The sequence below is a fragment of the Aquarana catesbeiana genome, linkage group LG01 (assembly GCF_042186555.1).
Source record: "Aquarana catesbeiana isolate 2022-GZ linkage group LG01, ASM4218655v1, whole genome shotgun sequence".
Lineage (NCBI taxonomy): Eukaryota > Metazoa > Chordata > Amphibia > Anura > Ranidae > Aquarana > Aquarana catesbeiana.
In genome coordinates this window covers 534,483,995-534,505,593 of record NC_133324.1, presented here as the reverse complement: position 1 = coordinate 534,505,593, position 21,599 = coordinate 534,483,995, and the positions used below count along the sequence as shown (strand labels likewise).

Genomic DNA, 21,599 nt, shown 5'->3' with positions numbered 1-21,599 from the left:
TAAAAACACCCGGGCGGCAGCTGGAGAAGAGAGGACGGTGTGCAGCCGCGCCGCTCGGGTGGAGAACAGAGCATGTCAGGCTTGGGCAGCAGGCAGGACTCGGAGTTACACACAGGAGAAGTGGAACACGTCGGCTCAGACCGCCCCCCCGTGATGTCACTGCGCGGCCGAGGCTGGTCTCTCTCTGAACACAGAGACAGCCGCTCCGGTCTCCGGCTGTCTCGCTCTCCTCCTCTGACAGGAGGAGGGAGGGGGATGGGCACAGCGGCGGCAGTGGCGGTGACCGGCGGAGAGAGCCACCTACGGACAAGGAGAGGAGGAGGGAGGGGAGCACTCTGGCACTTCAGCGCCCCCACCTCTGTGGCGCCTGGGTGCACTGCACCCTGTGCACCCCGGCCAGGATCGGCCCTGGCTCCAAATCCCTTCCTTGGGCTAAACAGAAATTTTACAAATATGCTAATAAACCACATAGAATGTTAGTAAATGAGCTTAAGCCACGCCCATTCCATTCCTACCCTGAATTTCTTACACAAATTGATGTTACTCCAACTCACTGTCTGCAAACAATGTCTAAAGTCTTTGAGGATTTTTATAAAAAGCTATATAACTGTTTACACACAGACCCTAAACTCCTCTTTTCCCAAGATGACTTCAATTCCTTCTTTGACCCTTTAAAACTACCCAAATTGTCATCCTTTCAAAAATCAACACTTAACACTGCCATCACACCAGAAGCATTAGCTGGGCTAATTAAAGATCTAGCATTACATAAATCGCCAGGACCAGATGGCCTGCCCTATTCCTATTATAAGACGTTCCTTCCTATCCTAAGTCCTTACCTACTAGATCTTTTCACCTCCCTACAGAAAGGCACCATTCCTCATCCTCAATTCTTACATGCCCACGTCACAGTCCTTCCAAAACCCGGGAGGCCCCCTTCAATGCCAGACAACTATAGGCCCATAACACTACTCAATTCAGATTATAACATCTTTACAAAAATCCTAGCCAATAGACTCGCCTCCATGATCCCTAAGCTTATTCATAATGATCAGGTAGGCTTTGTTTCAGGTAGACATGCAGGTGACAACACCAGACGCGCTATTGACCTGATGGATCTACTGGACAAGACCTCCCGCTCTGCCCTTATTCTGAGCCTAGACACTCAAAAAGTATTTGACAGGCTTGGATGGTCATATATGTTTGCTACGCTCACACAGTTTGGATTTACAGGCTCATTCATGGCAGCTCTCCAGGCCTTTTACTCCTGTCCTACTTCCCAAGTACAACTGGCTTCCTTTCTGTCCGCATCCTTCTCCCATAGCAATGGAACTAGACAAGGGTGCCCCCTATCCCCTTTACTGTTTATGCTGTGCCTTGAAACCCTAGCCGAAGCCATACGCATACATCCAGACATAAACGGAGTCTCCTTACGGCAAAGGGAGTACAAGCTGTCTCTATTCGCAGACGATATACTGCTAACGTTAACAAAACCCCACATCTCTCTTCCCAACCTCCATACTTTATTAAACACATTTGGCAAACTCTCCGGCTACAAAGTTAACACCGCCAAGACGGAAGCTCTTTCTATACATGTTTCCCCTACACTTCTCACCACACTGCAAATTAACTTTCTGTACCACTGGTGTCCTTCCTCCCTTAAATATTTGAGTATACATTTAACTGCATCCTACTCTACCCTGTACCAAGCAAACTATCCCCCTTTAATTCTGGAAACACACAGGCTATTGCATAACTGGGAGGAATGTCCTCTGTCTCTTTTAGGTAGGATAAATGTCCTCAAAATGTCTATACTCCTGAAGTTTTTATACCTCTTTGAAACCTTGCCAATCGCAGGTCCTATGTCATTCCCATCGCAGTTCCCATGTCACAACTTCGAACTAGCCAAAGGGCCTTTACTAAATTTATCTGGGGTAACAAAGCACACCGCTGGGAGCCCCCGATATTAATAATTACTATTATGCTACCCACCTCACAGCGACTATCTCCTGGTCTACACGATTTGCAACAGATGGTCAGAGTTAGAACTGAGCGTTACCAGCCCTGTACATCCTTGCTCCATGCTCTGGTCTGACTTGACCACCTCTATATTCCAGCTGAGAAACATATGCTTAGGACCAATATTATTTACCCTCGCTATTTGGAAAAAATGCCAAAAAAAGTTCTTTCTCTCTTCTCCATACCCGCCTCTACTAAACATACTTTTCAACCCGGATATCCCGGACAGCCTGTCCTACATCAACATGTATCCATGGTCACAGGCGGGCATTTTTCAGTTCTCATCTAGTACACCCTGTGACTCGTGAACTACTCTCGTTCCAAGACCTCCAAAACAAATTTGAGATCCCTAAAGAGCTCTTCTTTTCTTATCTCATATTTAAACATTATTTTCACTCTATATCACCTTACCTAAACATGAAAAACCTACAGTCTTCGAAGTTCTATGTGCTCAAGATCCATATCAACCTGGTCTCATATCTTCTATATACAAGATTCTCCATGAATCAAACACACTCACGATAAACTCACAAGCATACATGCAAAAATGGGCTAAGATAATTCAGACCCCCTCAATGGCAAAAGATCTGGGATTCCACATCGAAAGCTTCCAGATGCGTGGAGCAGATTGAGAGACAGTTTATAAGGTCCTCATGTTCTGGTATAGGACCCCAGAAGCTATTCACAAATATGACCCCTCTGTATCCCAGAAATGTTGGAGATGACTACAAGATCTGGGAACACATTACCATATCTTTTGGGAATGTTCGCTAATCGTACCATTTTGGACCTTTGTCCAATCTTTACTCCAGACAGTGCTAGAGATGGATTTCCCATTGGACCCGGTCCATTATTTACTAGGCCTTCCAATCCCTGGAATATCTAAACACGCTAAAAAATTGATGTCTTATATGCTGTTGGCTACCAAGAGAGTAATACCTACCCACTGGTTATCCTCTAATTCTCCGACACAGTCCCAATTAATATTGTCCATAGCACAGATACGTAGAATGGAACGTATGACAGCAGTGATACATGGCTCCTTACCTCAATTTTCCAAAATATGGGATCCCTGGGATGATTCTCTATTCAATCCAGAATCAATATCCCATACATCTGATTAAAAGTCATACACTTAGCCAATCCCTACCTACTCAAATGACCTAATCCTATTCCTATTAATATACAGTGGGGACGGAAAGTATTCAGACCCCCTTAAATTTTTCACTCTTCGTTATATTGCAGCCATTTGCTAAAATCATTTAAGTTCTTTTTTTTTTCCTCAATGTACACACATCACCCCATAATGACAGAAAAACACAGAATTGTTGACATTTTTGCAGATTTATTAAAAAAGAAAAACTGAAATATCACATGGTCCTAAGTACTCAGACCCTTTGCTCAGTAGAAGCACCCTTTTGATCTAATACAGCCATGAGTCTTTTTGGGAAAGATGCAACAAGTTTTCCACACCTGGATTTGGGGATCCTCTGCCATTCCTCCTTGCAGATCCTCTCCAGTTCTGTCAGGTTGGATGGTAAATGTTGGTGGACAGCCATTTTTAGGATTTTTAAGTCAGGGCTCTGGCTGGGCCATTCAAGAACAGTCACGGAGTTGTTGTGAAGCCACTCCGTTATTTTAGCTGTGTGCTTAGGGACATTGTCTTGTTGGAAGGTAAACCTTCAGCCCAGTCTGAGGTCCTGAGCACTCTGGAGAAGGTTTTCGTCCAGGATATCCCTGTACTTGGCCGCATTCATCTTTCCCCTAGATTGCAACCAGTCGTCTTGTCCCTGCAGCTGAAAAACTCCCCCACAGCATGATGCTGCCACCACCATGCTTCACTGTTGGGACTGTATTGGACAGGTGATGAGCAGTGCCTGGTTTTCTCCACACATACCGCTTAGAATTAAGGCCAAAAAGTTCTATCTTGGTCTCATCAGACCAAAGAATCGTATTTCTCACCATCTTGGAGTCCTTCAGGCGTTTTTTTTAGCAAACTCCATGTGGGCTTTCATGTGTCTTGCACTGAGGAGAAGCTTCCGTCGAGCCACTCTGCCCTAGTGGAGGGCTGCAGTGATGGTTGACTTTCTACAACTTTCTCCCATCTCCCGACTGCATCTCTGGAGCTCAGCCACAGTGATCTTTAGGTTCTTCTTTACCTCTCTCACCAAGGCTCTTCTCCCCCGATAGCTCAGTTTGGCCAGGCGGCCAGCTCTGGTCATCCTAAACGTCTTCCATTTAAGGATTATGGAGGCCACTATGCTCTTAGGAACCTTAAGTGCAGCAGAAATTTTTTTGTAACCTTGGCCAGATCTGTGCCTTGCCACAATTCTGTCTCTGAGCTCTTCAGGCAGTTCCTTTGACCTCATGATTCTCATTTGCTCTGACATGCACTGTGAGCTGTAAGGTCTTATATAGACAGGTGTGTGTCTTTCCTAATCAAGTCCAATCAGTATAATCAAACACAGCTGGACTCAAATGAAGGTGTAGAACCATCTCAAGGATGATCAGAAGAAATGGACAGCACCTGAGTTAAATATATGATTATCACAGCAAAGGGTCTGAATACTTAGGACCATGTGATATTTCAGTTTTTCTTTTTTAATAAATCTGCAAAAATGTCAACAAGTCTGTGTTTTTCTGTCAATATGGGGTGCTGTGTGTACATTAATGAGGAAAAAAATGAACTTAAATGATTTTAGCAAATGGCTGCAATATAACAAAGAGTGAAACATTTAAGGGGGTCTGAATACTTTCCGTCCCCACTGTATATATACAATGCTGAAATCCATGGTGAACCCCCACCCTCCCTTTTTTCTTTTTCATTGTTTCTTTATATATTGTTCTGCTTACGATTCGTCCACTCACAATGTCTTAAGTCCAACCTAAATGACAATTCTTTTAAATGTTATACAAATTTTATATGAGATGGACTACACACTATCGAGAGATTGTCATATGTATACGTTACCTTCCAATGAGATATACTTCTCTCTTTTCTGTATATGACTGTTACAACATATTTGTCTTGTATTTTTTGGAAAAACACAAATAAATATACAATTATAAAAAAAAACAGACAGGAATGAAGTTTACTTCAGTCATGTTGAAGTTTACGTACACTACTGTTCAAAAGGTTTAGGCAGGTATGGAAAAAATGCTGTAAATTAAGAATGTTTTCAGAAATAGAAGTGTTAATAGTTTATTTTTTATCAAATGGAAAGTAAATCAACAGAAGAGAAATCCAAATCAAATAAGTATTTGGTGTGACCGCCTTTTGTGTTCAAAACAGCATCAATTCTTGGTACATTTGCACACAGTTTTTGAACGAACTCGGCAGGTAGGTTGTTCAATGTATCTTGGAGAACTAACCACAGATCTTCTGTGGATGTAGGCTGCTCAAATACTTCTGTCTTTTCATGTCAGACAGACTGATGTTGAGATCCGGACTCTGTGGGGGCCAAACCATAACTTCCAGGACTCCTTGTTCTTTATACAGAAGATAGTTCTTAATGACATTGGCTTTATGTTTGGGGTTGTTGTTCTGCTGCAGAATAATTTTAGTTCCAATCAACCTCTCTGATAGTATGGGAGGGAAAAGGCAAGAAAGTGCCACCTCAGTGTAGTATTAGTGTAAATAATTTAATAGCAAAATACAGAACACTCACTGGATATAAGTTAAAATATGCTCATCTGTAGTAAAGTGTCACTCAGGTCTCTCCTGACGTCCTTGCACTGTATCCATGAGCTTATAGGGCGGAGAGAGGTCTGTAGCATGTCCTGTGGCCACCAGGAAGTCCAATGGAACCAGCATGGAATGCACAGAAATGACAACACCGGAAGTGATGTGATGGCATGATGGATAAGTATCTGCCTGTATTTCTCGGCATTGAGTCCTGGCCAAATTTTCAACCCAGGGTGCAGAAATGCAGTCTCAAACTTGCAAGGAACCTTCACCGTGTTTTACCGTTGCCTGCAGACACTCATTATTGTACCGCTCTCCAGCCCTTCAGCGAATAAACTGCCTTGTGCTACAGCCAAATATTTTGACTCATCAGTCCAGAGCACCTGCTGCCATTTTATTGCACCCCAGTTCTTATGTGTTTATGCATAAAGTGATTGCAAAGTCTCTTTTTTTTTAAATAACAAAAACATGTTATACTTACCTCCTCTGTGCAGTTGGTTTTGCACAGAGCAGCCTGGATCCTCCTCTTCTTGGGTCCCTCTTTGCTGCTCCTTTCCCCTCCCTTCTGTTGAGTGCCCCCACAGCAAGCAGCTTGGTATGGGGGCAACTGAGCCGACCGTGTGTCCATTCAGACACGAAGCCCAGACCCGGCCTGCCCCCTCTCTCTCCTGATTGGCTAACTGAGTTTGATTGACAGCAGTGGGAGCCAATGGTACCGCTGCTGTTTCTCAGCCAATCAGAAGGAGGGTCCTGGACGGCTAACGCACTCGTGGACATCACTGGAGAGAGATGGGGCTCATGTAACTAGTTAGGGGATGCTGGGGAAGCTGCTACACACAGAAGGTTTTTTATTTATCTTAGTGCATAGAATGCATTAAGATTAAAAACCTTCTGCCTTTACAACTCCTTTAAGTTGCTTAGCCTTGTTTCCATGTCGGAGGTATGGCATTTTTGCCACAATTCCTCCATGAAGACCACTTCTGGCCAGACTTCTCTGGACCTGGGTCCCACTGGCTTCCGCCAGTTTTGTGCTGATGGTGATTTTGTGCTGAACATCTTCCAGTTTTGAAGAGAAGTAAGCATGATGTTTCTTTCATCTGCTGGATTAAGTTTCCTTGGCTGACCACTGCCTCTTGCAGGCCTCAGTGTTGCCCATTTCTTTGTTCTTCTTCAAAAGATCTTGAACAGCACATCTTGAAACCCCAGTCTGTTTTAAAATTTTTGCCTGGGAGAGACCTTGCTGATACAGTAGAACTGCCTTGTGTCTTGCTGCTGTGCTCCGTCTTTCCATGGTGTATGACCTGTGACATGAAACTGTCTTCCACAACCTCACCTTAGGAGCAGAGCGTGGCTGTTCCTCACCCAGTTTTAAGCATCCCACACAGCTATTTCTGCTGCAGTTAATGACTGTGTTTCAACCTACAGTGCCTTGCAAAAGTATTCACCCTCTTCTGCATTTTTCGTGTTTTGCCGCCTCACAACCTGGAATTAACATGGATTGTTTGGGGATTTGCATCATTTAATTTACAGAACATGCCCACAATTTGAAGATTTTTTTTTTTTTAATTTTGTGAAGCAAACAACAAATTGGACAAAGTAACAGAAAAAGTCAATGTGCATAACTATTCACCCCCCCCCCAAAGTAGAGCCACCTTTTCCGGCTATCACAGCTCCAAGTCGCTTTGGATAAGTCTCTATGAGCTTGCCACATCATACCACTGGGATTTTTGCCCGATCCTCTTTGCAAAACTTCTCCAGCTCCTTCAAGTTGCGTTAGATTGCTGTTCACAAGTGCAATGTCTGACCACAGATTTTCTATTGGATTGAGGTCTGAGCTTTTACTAGGCCATTCCAACATATTTACGCGTTTCCCGTTAAACCGCCCAAGTGTTGCTTTAGCAGTGTGTTTGGGGGTCATTGTCCTGCTGGAAGGTGAACCTCCGTCCTAGCCTCAAATCACACACAGAGTGGTACAGGTTTTGCTCAAGAATATCCCTGAATAGCACCATCCATCTTTCCCTCAACTCTGACCAGTTTCCCAGTCCCGACTGCTGAAAAAACATCCCCAAAACATGCCAGGAGAAAATAACAACATGGAAATGAAGTTACAGTACATGATTTATTTATTACAATCTAGAATACATATCAGATATTTTGTATCAAATAGATAGGTAGTCACAAGACTTACACTAAATATGCTGCTCATAGCATGCAATGCACTTTTCGTGCACACAGTCTATTGGATCATGCTGTGACCACTGTGTTGGGCTTCGGGCGCTGTTCTCCATCCTTGGAGGGTTCCCCCGTCTCAACCCCGGGGGAGACATCATGCCTGTTACCCCGGTCTTCCTTGGCGGATACCGGACCTGGCCTTGAGGCTGTGTAGTAAGTATCCCAATCTATCTCCACCTTGTTGGGATATAATCCCTCTGTCCTCCCTTATTCTAAGTGCATTATCTATAACCCCTGTTCATTTCCTTCCCAGTACATTATTTCACAACACTCCTGATGAATGGCTGTAATGCCAGGAAACGTGTTGAGTGCCACTAGATGCCAACAGTTACTTGTCTCTATTACATATGTTTTTCAATCGATTTATTATACCATGTATATTTTGCCATGTCGATTTTCTATCTGTATTGCATGCTATGAGCAGCATATTTAGTGTAAGTCTTGTGACTACCTATCTGATACATAATATCTGATATGTATTCTAGATTGTAATAAATAAGTCATGTACTGTAACTTCAATTCTATGTTGTTATTTTCTCCTGACATGGTGTTCCCTCATTTAAAGTCCCACAAACCCTTCCTTTCTACCTACCAAATCAGGGATGGAGGCCGCCATGTATTTTATATAGTGTGTGTGTCAGGTCACGTACACTTACTGTATCCCCCACAGCATGATGCTGCACCACCATGTTTCACTGTGGGGATGGTGTTCTTTGGGTGATGTGATGTGTTGTGTTTGCACCAGACATAGTGATTTCTTTGATGGCCAAAAAGTTAAATTCCAGTCTCATCAGACCAGAGCACCTTCCTCCATACATTTTGGGAGTCTCCCACATGCCTTTTTTGCAAACTCAAAACGTGCCATTTTGTTTTTTGCTGAAAGTAATGGCTTTCTTCTGGCCACTCTGCTAGAAAGCCCAACTCTGTGGAGCGTACGGCTTATTGTCTTCCTATGTACAGATACTCCAGTCTCTGCTGTGGAACTCTGCAGCTCCTCCAGGGTTACCTTAGCTCGCTGTGCTGCCTCTCTGATTAATGCCCTCCTTGCCCGGTCCGTGAGTTTTGGTGTGCAGCCGTCTCTTGGCAGGTTTGCTGTTGTGCCATGTTCTTTCCATTTGGTTATGATAGATTTCATGGTGCTCCTAGGAATCATCAAAGATTTGGATATTATTTTTTATAACCTAACCCTACTTCTCCAAACATGTAAGGGACAATGTTGTTGAGAGTTTCTTGGTCTTCATGGCAGTGTTTGGTTAGTGGTGCCTCTTGCTTAGGTGTTGCAGCCTCTGGGTGTGTGTATATGTAATGACAGATCATGTGACACTTAGATTGCACACAGGTGGACATCATTTCACTAATTATGTGACTTCTGAAGGTTTTATGTATATATTTTTCTAATTTTACTTCACCAACTTAGACTATTGTGTTCTGATCCATCACATATAATTCAGATTAAAAAAACATTGAACTAAAGGCTGTAATGTAACAAAACAGGTAAAAAGCCAAGGGGGTGAATACTTTTGCAAGGCACTGTACATATGAAATTGCTGATCATTAGCACCTGCTTGGTATGATTGGTTAATCATACACCTGACTCTCCTCGACTTTGCAAGTGTAAGATTTGATGTTGGTTTGAAGCCAAACTGTAGTCACACCAAATATTGATTAGATTTAACCTTTTCTTCTGTTTGTTCACTTTGCATTTTGAATATTGATAAATTTAAACAATTAAAATATATATATTTTTAAAAGCACTCTTTACTGCATTTCTTTGCATCTTCCTAAAACTTTGCACAGTAATGTAAATGTTGCCAGACGACATCTAAAATGTGTACTTATCTTGCCAAATAAGCCATAGTTTTTCCACTCTAATGCCCCGTACACACGGTCGGATTATCCGATGGACAATGTCCGATCGGAGCGTGTTGTCGGAAATTCCGACCGTGTGTGGGCGCCATCGGGCATTTTCCATCGGATTTTCCGACACACAAAGTTGGACAGCAGGAGATAAAATTTTCCGACAACAAAATCCGATCGCGTCAATTCCGACCGTGTGTGGCCTGTTCCGACGCACAAAGTGCCACGCATGCTCAGAAGAAATTCCGACACGGGACAGCTCGTTCTGGTAAACTTAGCGTTCGCAATGGATACAGCACTTTCGTCGCGCTGCAATGTTAAAAATGGTTTAATACAGCGCACTCTCTTCTTCTTTATAATGTGACAAGAATTAAGTAGTTTTGCTGCTCATATTCACACACACTTCTCACAAAGTTTTATTTGTGTTTTTTTAGTGGGATTCCCTCAATATATTGTTATTAGTTGTCACATCTGACAGTTTTATTTATTTATTTTTTTTTTTTTTTGGATTTTCAGCCTTTTTTTTTTCTTTAATGTTTGGATTTTTTCCAAGGCTGATCTTTGCTCAATGTTATTTTTATTTTTACTCCAGAATATTTGTGTGTGTGTTTTGTGTGTCAAGTTACCCCAACACCATTGATATCTTTTATTATTTAATCTCCAGGAGATTGTTTGGTGTTGGTGTCCCTTGTTCATTTCACATTGTATATTTGAAATATACCTGAATCCTCACAAACAAACTGTCATTTTTGAAGTAAAACACATAGAGTATAATTCAAAACAAAAATCCTTTATTAAGGGATCAGAACCAAACAAAGAGGAAGGCAACACTGGATCAACAGGAGAAATTAGCGAAGCCTGGGACCCCCACGGCAGACATCAATTCTTCAACATCAAAATTGGTGGCCTGAGGAGTCCATATGTAAGGGAGGGCAGTCTGGTCCAGAAGTCCCAGAGATCCGGATAGCAGCAAATGACATCTGTGTCCCCAGGCTGTGGTACCACAAGAGGCTGCATCTTTTGGCCAACCAGACTGAACCCAGGGCAATCACTGTCTGGTCTTCCTTCCACGCTTCCTTCCGGGCTGTGGCTGTGCAGTTGGAGATGTGGCAGGAGGAGGAGTAGGACCTGGAGGAGGAGGACTGGGAGGACCTGGAGGAGGACCTGCAGGAGGAGGAGGACCATCCCAAAGCTGTGTGTGAGGTGTAATTTGGCCCCTCATACCTTTCTCCAGAGCCTCTGATATGAGGGCCTCACACATGGCTTTTTGGCCCTCCTCCATCCTCTGCATTTTATATGCTATGAATGCAGCAATGTTCTCCTGCCTGGTGTGGGGTGCTCCCAGGACCTCTGTAGCCCTCCAAAAGAATGCTATAGCCGCCTCCTCTAGGGTACTCGTCCTACTGCCACTTTCTGTTTTCAGGTGTGGTGGAGGGACCTTGATATCAGCCAGCCGGCTCGGCCCGGCCACCTCCTGGCTGAGACTTCCCTGTGTATGAAAAAGGGACATGGTTGTAATGTTTTGCATCATCAATCACAATCCTAAATTAGTACTCCCAACTAACATCTAGTTATCATCATTGATTGGACAAGCAGAAATATTTAGAGGAATGCTATACCTGGCTCAATCTGGGCTCCTCCACATGTGGCCTGGAAGGCCCAGGTTGGGCGTCAGAAGCCTCAGCTGGGGGGGGAAGGAAGCGTGGAAGGAAGACTGGAGAGGGATGACCTGGGTTCAGTCTGGCCTGCCAGAAAGTGCAGCCTGTCATAGTACAACATCCTGGGGACATAGATGTCATCTGCTGCTCCGGATCTCTGTGAATCCTGGACTTTCTTTCGCTACCTTAGATATGTGCTCCTCAGGCCACCAATGAAAATCTTTAAATAGGTGATGTCTGCCGTGGGGATCACCTGCTTCACAATTTCACACAATTGCTCCAGTGCTGCCTTCCTCTTTGCTTGGTTCTTGAAATGGGGGTGGGTAATCTCCCACAGACAGGGCAGCTCACTTAGCATATCTATGAATACTGACATGAAGTCATTATCTTTCATTAAGATATCCATGTTCACTGCAAGACACAACACAAGACAAAGCCTAATGTCCGACAAAACTCTCCTAATCTTGTTACAATATAGGCCTCAATCTAGAAGCAGTATAGGCACAAGTTTGGCTCTTACCTTCGTTCTTACAATCGGCGCGTCCAATGCTCCTTCCTCCGCTCACAGATCGTACGTAATACGCACGCATGTTACGCTTTATACACACTGCGCATGCGTGTAACTCCGCCCGCCCCTGACGTTCTTTCTAGTCTATTCCCCGCCCCTTTTCGTTCGGCGCAGTGGGTGAAGAGCACATGGCGGAGTTACAGCAGGTGCATGCTAATTCGAACAACGAGGAGGAGGAGGAAAGCCCGGATCCAGGCACGTCCCGATCCAGAAGGAGACGTTTTAAGGCCACAAATATGTCGTTTGGGGAGATGTTGGAGATGGTCGATATCATGAAGAAGTCCGACTATGACGGAAAATATGGGCCTTACCCCAACCCCAACATCAGAAAGGCCAAGATCATGGCGAAAGTGGTCAGGAGTCTTGAGCGGAATTTCGGGGTACGAAGGTCTAAGGATCAGCTCAGGAAGCGGTGGTCGGACCTGAAGTTGAGAGAGCCAGAGCAGTACCGAAAGATCCGGAGAGTGCTGCAAAAAAGTAAGTAGTTGTGCTGTGTTCCTATTCTTTCTGTCTTTATTACGTTCGTTCTGCTCCATATGCTTTTAGTAATTGTAACGTTTCAAAAGGTCAACTTTAATGTTCATGGGCCCATTATTCGTTTGTATCAAACATTTTTCTTTCGGCCTCTAGAACACCATTGCATTTTCACACATTTTTGGGGGCCTACTTGGATGCCAAATATTTGTTTGTGTAGATGGGTTTGTTACTAGAATGAAATGCAAACTAGATTGTGTGTAAGGAGAGGACACTGAGCAGCTGTTTTCACATCTGGACACTGGAGCACTAGTGTGGGACCCCAGAACACCCTTTTTATTAGGGGGGCCACACAGGTGCTCCAGTGTATACTATAGGGGGGGCTACATCTGTGAAGCTTGTACCAAACAGGTAAAGTATTGCAGCTTGACAAAGGGCACTAAAAAAAATACATCTTGGAATTCGGCTAAAATAGATAATTGTATCCCACTTCCAAGCAATGTTTCCTATTTCTAGTTCTGCCATCAAATATCTGTGTGCTAATTATACCATTTTTGTTTTACATAGGGGAGAAAAGACTCGGACACCCCTCATCCCAGGAGACCAGAGACCCCCCCCCCTCTGGAAGAAGGGGAAATACCAACCCAAGAAGCTGAGCAGGAGGAAGAAGAAGACGTGGTGGAGATTGGCACCACAACAGGTGAGTGTCTGCGACCACAGACTCAGGTAAAAGAGATGGATGGTGGCAGATTTTTGAGACCTTTTTTTTGTTCTTTATCTCTTTTTAGGTGATCGTGATCCAGAACGCTTTACATCTGAAAGTGCCCAGATACTCATCGGGGAGATCATGGGGTGTAATCTCCAATCGCAAAACATCCAGCAACAAATCACTGATGTTATTAAAAAAAATAATAACATCATTGATGTTTTGGGGCAAATTTAAACCCCACAAAATCACCTGTTTTATGTTACTAAAATTTTTACAATGTTTAGAAAAGCCAAATTTGGAGGATGCACACAGTGTGCCAACATGTGCTATCTGCCATCACGGGAGATCAATGGACGCGTTTTGGGGGTGCAACCCCTTCCTCAATTATAAAGTCGCATTGAGGAAGGGCTTGCTCCCCCAAAACACGTCCCTTGATCCCCCCTGATGGCAGATAGCACATGTTGACATTCTGAACTTGGTGTGCATCTTCCAAATTTGGCTTTTCCAGGGGTGATTTCCCCCCATCTGAACGCTATATCAAACACAGTTCCTAAATACTCATGTCTGATATAGCCTTCAGGTTTTACCATATGTGAACTTTGTAAGTTCAAGTTTTTTGGCTTTCTTGTTGGTTTTACACAGGCCTGTTTTATCTGAAATGGATATTTCGATTTTTGATAATGCTACTGCAAACATTGTTATACAACAAACATGTTGGTTTGTTTTAAAAACCTTGCGTAAATGCACATGTGATTGTGCAGCTATAAAAAAGTGCCTTACTCAAGAATGTGTGGATTATTGTCTCAACACTACAACACTTTTGGGGTGATGTAATTGCTGTTTTATGCACAAATGGGGGTTATTTCCTAAGGGCAATTACACTTTGCACTACAAGTGCAGGTTCAGTGCAGTTGCAAGTGCACTTGTAGAGAAATGTGTTTTGGCATTTAGGAAGTACCAGCCAACACTATTTTTTATAAGGTTACCCAATCACGACATTTTCTGCACTCAAAACATTTCTGTCAGGGTCAGCTAAAACAAACACAAGCAGTAAATGTCCACCAAGAATTTCTTTTGTTTGTTTTTTATTTTAAAAAGGTGTCACAGATTCTCTGGCATATTGATAGCCCCCCTACCCGCAAAGAACTCCAGGTAGCGTAACCGGACATCACGGGCATTCAGGGAGGGCAAGCCAGGACGGCCACTTTCAAGCGCCGTCAGTGTTGATGGATTTGGGATTCCGGCCTCAGGCCCAACTGAGCCAGCATAGTTGGCTGAATGTTTTCTTAAAAAATTATGGAGAACACAGCAGGCAAGTATTATATGGTTCAGTTTATACTCCGCCATATGGATGGGTGTCAGAAATAATCGGAACCGGCTGGCCAGGATTCCAAATGTGTTCTCCACCACTCTTCGGGCTCTGGCCAGCCGGTAATTAAAAACCCTCTGTTCCGGGGTGAGGGTCCTCATCGGGAATGGCCGCATCAGGTGGTCCCCCAGCGCAAATGCTTCATCAGCAACGAACACAAATGGGAGACCTTCAACATTGTCCTCTGGAGGTGGCAAGTCCAAGCTGCCATTCTGGAGACGCCTGTAGAACTCCGTCTGGGCGATCACTCCACCATCGGACATTCGGCCATTCTTCCCCACGTCCACATACAAGAAGTCGTAATTAGCCGACACCACCGCCAACATCACTATACTATTAAACCCCTTGTAATTATAATAGTATGACCCCGAGTTGGGTGGTGGGACGATGTGGACATGTTTCCCATCAATTGCCCCTCCGCAGTTAGGAAAGTCCCACCGCTGGGCAAAGTGGGAGGCCACAGTCTGCCATTCCTGTGGCGTGGAAGGAAACTGTTGAGGAAAAAACAATAAACATTACTATTTTTTCACAGAAACATGGCAAGCAGATTATACACAAACATTATGGGGCAACCTCCAGATAGCATTTAATAAGGGGAATTTAACAAGGTCAAAGTATAAGGTACACCTATCATATTCCCCCTCACCCCCTCTCATGGGCCATTTCTAATAGGGGGGGGGGACTCTTGGACAGGTAACCCTCTTCACTTCATTTTGAGATGAATGCCTAAATACAGGGTATTACTTGGAACAGCCCCTCCTTAGTTACACTATTAGCAGACCACTGGACAGGTAAGAAGTGTCTGAATACAAAGATATAAATACACATTGTACACATTTGAGGACATTTGGACATTCTGCTATTACCTATCAAGATAATAATAGGATACAAAAACTTTAAACAGTTCCATTGGAAAGTATACAGGCAGGCCCTTGCACTACATGCTTTGGGGAATTCATCCATAAATCTGACCAGTAAAGAGATGGGTATAGTGTGTATGGGTTTGGCAAAGTCAGCAGATAGATGATTGAGGATAGAGAATTTGGATCAGCCGACTTAGCAGTTGGGGGAGGGAGGGTTACCAAAAATTTGTGGACACCACAAAAAAAGCCTCTGGCACTCTGCCTGAATTTAAGGCTAAAATAACATTAACAAACATTTTAGGGGGTGTTTGGGGTAAAGCACTACTATGGAGCTGATAAAATACATTGTTAAGTGACTACATGAGGTGAATATAGGGCAGGAGACACCATGCTGGAGAGGTTATTGAAGGGCAAATATGTATGAAGGACATAAAATAATAATTACATAAAAATCCAGCATGCATGAGAACAAAGGGGACATTCACAGCATATTACAATCATGGTAATTAGGGAATGAGGAAAGCAATACAAGATATTAGCAAACATTCAATACAATAAAATATGATATAAAAGGATAAAAATCTTACCTTCATATACTCCTTCTGTAGGACCTGGATGTTGGCAGAACAGGTCTCTGGGATGATGATACCCAGAGCCTGGGGGGAGATGCCTGTCGAGAACTTCAAGTCCTGCAGACTTCTCCCTGTGGCCAAATACCGCAAGGTAGCGACCAACCTCTGCTCCGGAGTGATGGCTTGCCTCATGCAGGTATCCTGCCTGCTGATATAGGGGGTCAGCGAAGCCAACAAATGGTGAAACACAGGGTCCGTCATCCTGAGAAAGTTCCTGAAATCATCAGGATTATTCTCACGGATCTCACGGAGCAAAGGCATATGAGAGAACTGGTCACGCTGAAGCAACCAATTCTTGGTCCATGAACTCCTCCCCACCCTGTTCATGGACTGGACTTGTGTCAAGGTCAGGACCCCAACACCAAGCCCCCGCACAGCACGAACTCTATGAGGAGTACGCATACGAAACATGGCTAGAAAACGGTCGGCTGCTCAGAACGAAGTAACAGAACGCACTGAAGAACAGCAAGGCCTGTGAAGAGCGACGAGCAGGCAAGATCACACAGAAAACTCTGATACGAACTGACTGCACGCACTGAAGAGCAGATACAAACCTACAAGCACAAACTGAACGGCAGAAAACGATCTGAAAGCCATGAGTCTGAAAAAGCGCGAATCGTCTCTCACCAAACTTTTACTAACACGAGATTAGCAAAAGGAGCCCAAAGGGTGCCGCACTTGGTTCTGAACCGGCCTTTTCTAGTCTCGTCGTACGTGGTGTACGTCACCGCGTTGTTGGCGATCGGAGATTCCGACAACTTTGTGCGACCGTGTGTAGGCAAAACAAGTTTGAGCCAACATCCGTCTGAAAAAATCCTAGGATTTTGTTGTCGGAATGTCCGAACAAAGTCCGACCGTGTGTACGGGGCATAACATGTGGAGGCAAAGAAGCTTGCCTTCATGATTAGGACAATGGCTTCTTCCCCAACAAACCTGGCCCAGTGATTGTGGGCTTCTGCTGGCGAAAGGCATATCTGGATCTGGAACAATAAGGTTCTTAATTGTTAACTACTGTTAATTGTTAATACTTGTTCACCAAAACATTTAAAAAAAATTGCCAGTTTTTGACAAATCCTTTAATAACAAAAATAAAAATGTCTCACAATGTATAATGATGCCCACCCACTAAAAAAAAAAAAGAAAAACACAATTTGCCAATATAAGGGTCTGATGTGGATTTTTGGAGGGGGACCACATGCTTTTTTTTTCTTGATTTTTGCATGGGGTTCCCCCTAAAATTAATTTCAGACATAAAGGGCTTGGTCTCACATTTTGAAGGGAAGGGGAGTCGCTCATGCAGTTCCCCTTCATCTATACCAGACTCCCACAAAAAATACAAAACAACAGTGTGGAGGTTTCCCCGTATTTATTACCACGCCTTGCAGGTCTGGCATTCATTTTTAGGGGGACACCATGCACAAAAAAAAAACAGAAATAAAGTGTGAGGTCTCCCCGACCCTTTAGGTATGGGTTTTAAGGGGGAACCCTACACAAACAATAGGGTAACAAAAGGTACCACACATTTTTTTTTTTTACAACAGACCCATATTTAAGCATGCAGCCTAGCAGGCCAGTAAAAGAAGGCATGAGAGTATGCGCCCCATCCCTAAACTTACCTGTCCACATGCCCTCAATATGGGGGTGGTAACTTGCTGGAGGAGGGGGAAACCCCTGACAAAGCACATTGTCCTTTTGTTAGGGAGGATATAAACCTCTTCCCCATAACCCCAGCCTGGTGATTATGGGTGTTGTGACCAACATCAGTATACCCAGTTTGCTCATTACAGAAATTCTCAGTGTTTCTGGTTTGCTTATCACAGTCAGCACTAATGTTTCTGGTTTGCTCATCACATTCAGTGCTAACATTTCCAGTTTGCTGATCACAGCCAATATGAGTGTTTGCATTTTGCAGGTCACTAGGTCAATGGTTACAGTTTTCTGATCCCAGCTAGTGCCAGTATTTTCCAATTGTGCCTGTGTTTTGCAGTGCTGCTCCAATACAAACAAAAAATGTAAAGTAGCACAGAGACATTTAAAATTGTTGGTATGACTGATGCCAGCCATGAAGAGACCTCACAGTCAGATTCCGAATATGAGTCTGCAGAAAGTAGTGGTACATTAATGACTGCCTCTGATTCAGAGGATGGAGAGTTCCTTGTGAAAATAGTCAGGCATATTGTTTCACCATGCATTGAACCACCAAATGAATTAAATCCTAGTAAAGTGCATGAGGCAAGCACTGGTGCACTAGCAGTGTTGCAACATCAACCACAAAGAATTAAAGCAACACAGTCCCAAGGAACCCACACTGGTGTCCCAGAGCTGCTTTTTAAATCCTTTGTGGCTAGCCTCTAAACCAGTGCCTGTTTTCTCCCCTATTTACACCTCAACTAAGTATGGTGACACCCATACATTTTGAGTTGTTTTTCACCAAAGAACTATTAGAGTTATCCCATTTACTTTAAACAATGGAATTGCATAAAAAACCAAACTGCAACCAAACTGGATCACACAGCAAATTTATTAAATGCCTATACAGCAGTGGTTCTCAACCTCTCTAGTGCCGTGACCCCTTGATAAAATTTCCCAAGTTGTGGCGACCCCCAACCGTAAAATTATTTTCATAGCGTCATTTTTAGCACCCAAGGCAAGACAAGTAATTTGCGACCCTAACCCATGGACATTTAGTGCTCCCCGAGTCCCTTCCACTCGTACAGTATTAAAACCCTTTATGGTACATTTTAGGATGTATCACTCTTTCTCTTTGTTCTCCTTTCTTTCCCTTTTATCTCTCTCTATGCTAATTTCTTGTTGTTTTTTTTTTACCCCCTCCCTCTTTCTAGCCGTATTTCTTGTTCTTTTCTTATTCTTTCTCTCCCTTTTTCTTAGCTCCTCCCCCTCTTTTCCTCTCCCTTCCATGTCTTCTGTATTTTTATTCCTTCTCTTACTCCTTGGTGGTTGTGGGGGGGGGGATGAGTGGCAGGGAGTGGGATCAGTGGCAGTGCTGGGGGGAGTTCTGATCAGCCAACTTAGGTGCTTTTGATCAAGGTCATCTGCTGATCTGAGAACTGTAGTGGGGACCTTTAATGGCAACTATAATCCCAGGTAGTGTTACTCAATGTGTCTCCGACTTTGTGGTGTCTCGTAGCAGTGACACCTATGCCGAAATCAGGCAATAGGGTCTCCTCCAGCCCCTCCCACTTCACATTTCCCACCAGTCAGCTGACCTCTAGTCTCTGCCCCCCAGTCATGCCGTGAACTGAATGGGCGGCTGCGAAGAGGCTGAGTGGGCTTTTGCGGGCTCCAGGGACAGCCCTGCTGGGCAGCCGCAAAAAGGCTGGGAGAGCGGTGCGGGCTTCACGAACAGCCAAGGATTTGGTGACCCCTGGCAAATCATCATTTGACCCCCGAGGGGGTCCCGACCCCCAGGTTGAGAACCACTGCTATACAGGCATTTAAATCCCATACCTGGTACTGTTTGTCTACGTTCGTCTATGAAGTGAGAGCGGGGCTCATCAAAACAGCCATTTTTCTGGAGTGTAATCATTTATGAAAAATGTTTTTAAACATTTGTGGAGCCTCATCACCATTATATGTGGGGTCACTTCTGGGAAGGCCCAGAAAACGATCATGGAAATTCAAAAATCAAGTAATGATTTGATATTGTGTGTTTTAAGAATATACGTATGGGATTTTTTTCTTTCTTTATTTTTCAAAAGCTTGTGGAAAAAAATAAATTCTTCAAAATACTCACTGTGTCTTTTAGCTAACACCTTGGGTTTTCTGCTTTGCAAAATGTTGGAATTTTGCAGGTTTCTCTACTGTCACGTTATAGAGCCTTGGAAAATGTAATAAATAGTCATCTGAAATCAGAAATGTATGCCCCTTGAAAGCCTCAAATATATAGAAAGTCTTGTTTTTGTTTAAAAATAACAAATATCTTATAATTACCTGCTTTGTGCAGTGGTTTTGCACAGAGCAGCCCAGATCCCCCTCTTTTTGGGTCCCTTGCTGGCGCTCCTGGCTCCTCACTCCCACTGAGTGCCCCCACAGCAAGCAACTTGCTGTGGGGTCTATTCGGACATGGAACCACGACTCGGCCCCACCCACTCTCTCTCCTCATTGGCTCAGTGACTTTAAAGTGGAAGTAAACCCTTCTATCGTTTTCAGCCAAGGAAGCTGCCATGTTGGCCTCTGTTTAATCTACAACTGCCATGATGCTGCACATGTGATCAGTTATGACACCAGCCATTGGATGGTTTGACAGTTTGGTTGAGAGCACAACCAATGGGAGTGTTACATTTCTGGCACGTGCTGGAAAGGTAACTGTTTTATGGATGGGTTTACTTCCGCTTTAATTGACAGCAGTGGAAGCCAATGGTGCCCGCTGCTGTGTGTCAGAAAATCAGGAGGGAAAGTCTCGGACAGCCAAAACTCTTGTGCAACATTGCTGGATCGTGATAGAGCTCAGGTAAGTATTAGGAGGGCTGCTGTACGCAGAAGGTTGTTTTATTGTAATACATAGAATGCATTAAGATGAAAAAACTTCTGCCTTTAAAACCACTTTAAGGAGCTTCTTTTTGGATCCCCCTGTGGGTTAGACTGTGAAAAAGTCTCATACATTACAATAAACAGGGAAAGTAGCAGAATGTGTTTTGGGGTTCTCGATTCCAAGTATGCTCTTGCTGCATGTGAGAAATACCCTTATAAAATTACAACTTTGTGTAAAATAATACACAAATACTCAAACTAAAAAATAAATCTTCAAAATACTTACTATGAATCTTAGCAAATATCATGGGATGTCTGCATTCCAAAATGTGGTTATGTGGGGGTTTCTTCTGTTCTGGCACTTCAGGGTCTCCAAAAATGGGATAAGGAAATCAGATGTTTAATTGTTGCTTTGAGAAGATACTCCTTGAATTTATGTACCCTCTATGCGGCTAAAATTCCAAAAAGTCTCATATGTGGTTCCCAGTGCTGGCACGCCCATAGGGGGTGCAGCCCCCCCCCCCTCATAAAAAATCAAATAAATAAATAAAATACTGGCCCTTTAAGTGTGTGCAGTTTGCTGGACACACGGATGTATGGGAAACAATCACGTGATTGCAAACAAGAAGCTCTATTGGCTTCCTTGAGAAATCTCTCGGGGCGCTGAGCTCTGCGCCCTGAACACTCCCTCTATCACCTGTACCTTCAATTCTGGTTTCTCTGACATCCCCGCAGCTCTGAATGTGGATAACAGGTAGATAACAGGCGACTTGTTTGAGAGCTGTGAGTATAATAGGGGGCAGCTAATGTAAAGGGGGTCTGTGATCTGATGTGATATCTAATGTAAAGGGGGCTCTGATAATGTAAAGGACTTTGATGGGGACATCTAATGTAAAGGGGGGCTCTGATGGTGACATCTAATATAAAGGGGGTTCTGATGGGGACATCTAATGTAAGGGAGGACCCTGATCTGATGGTGACATCAGATGTAAAGGGGGGGGGCTCTGATGGTGGCATCTAATGTAAAGGAGGACTCTGATGG

At 43.8% G+C, this 21,599-nt stretch overlaps 1 protein-coding gene across 3 annotated transcripts in view; it reads left to right on the top strand.

Moving 5' to 3' along the window:
- UBXN6 (UBX domain protein 6) overlaps positions 1 to 21,599 on the top strand; it is a 404,520-nt gene that overhangs the window by 355,187 nt on the left and 27,734 nt on the right. The window lies entirely within an intron of this gene.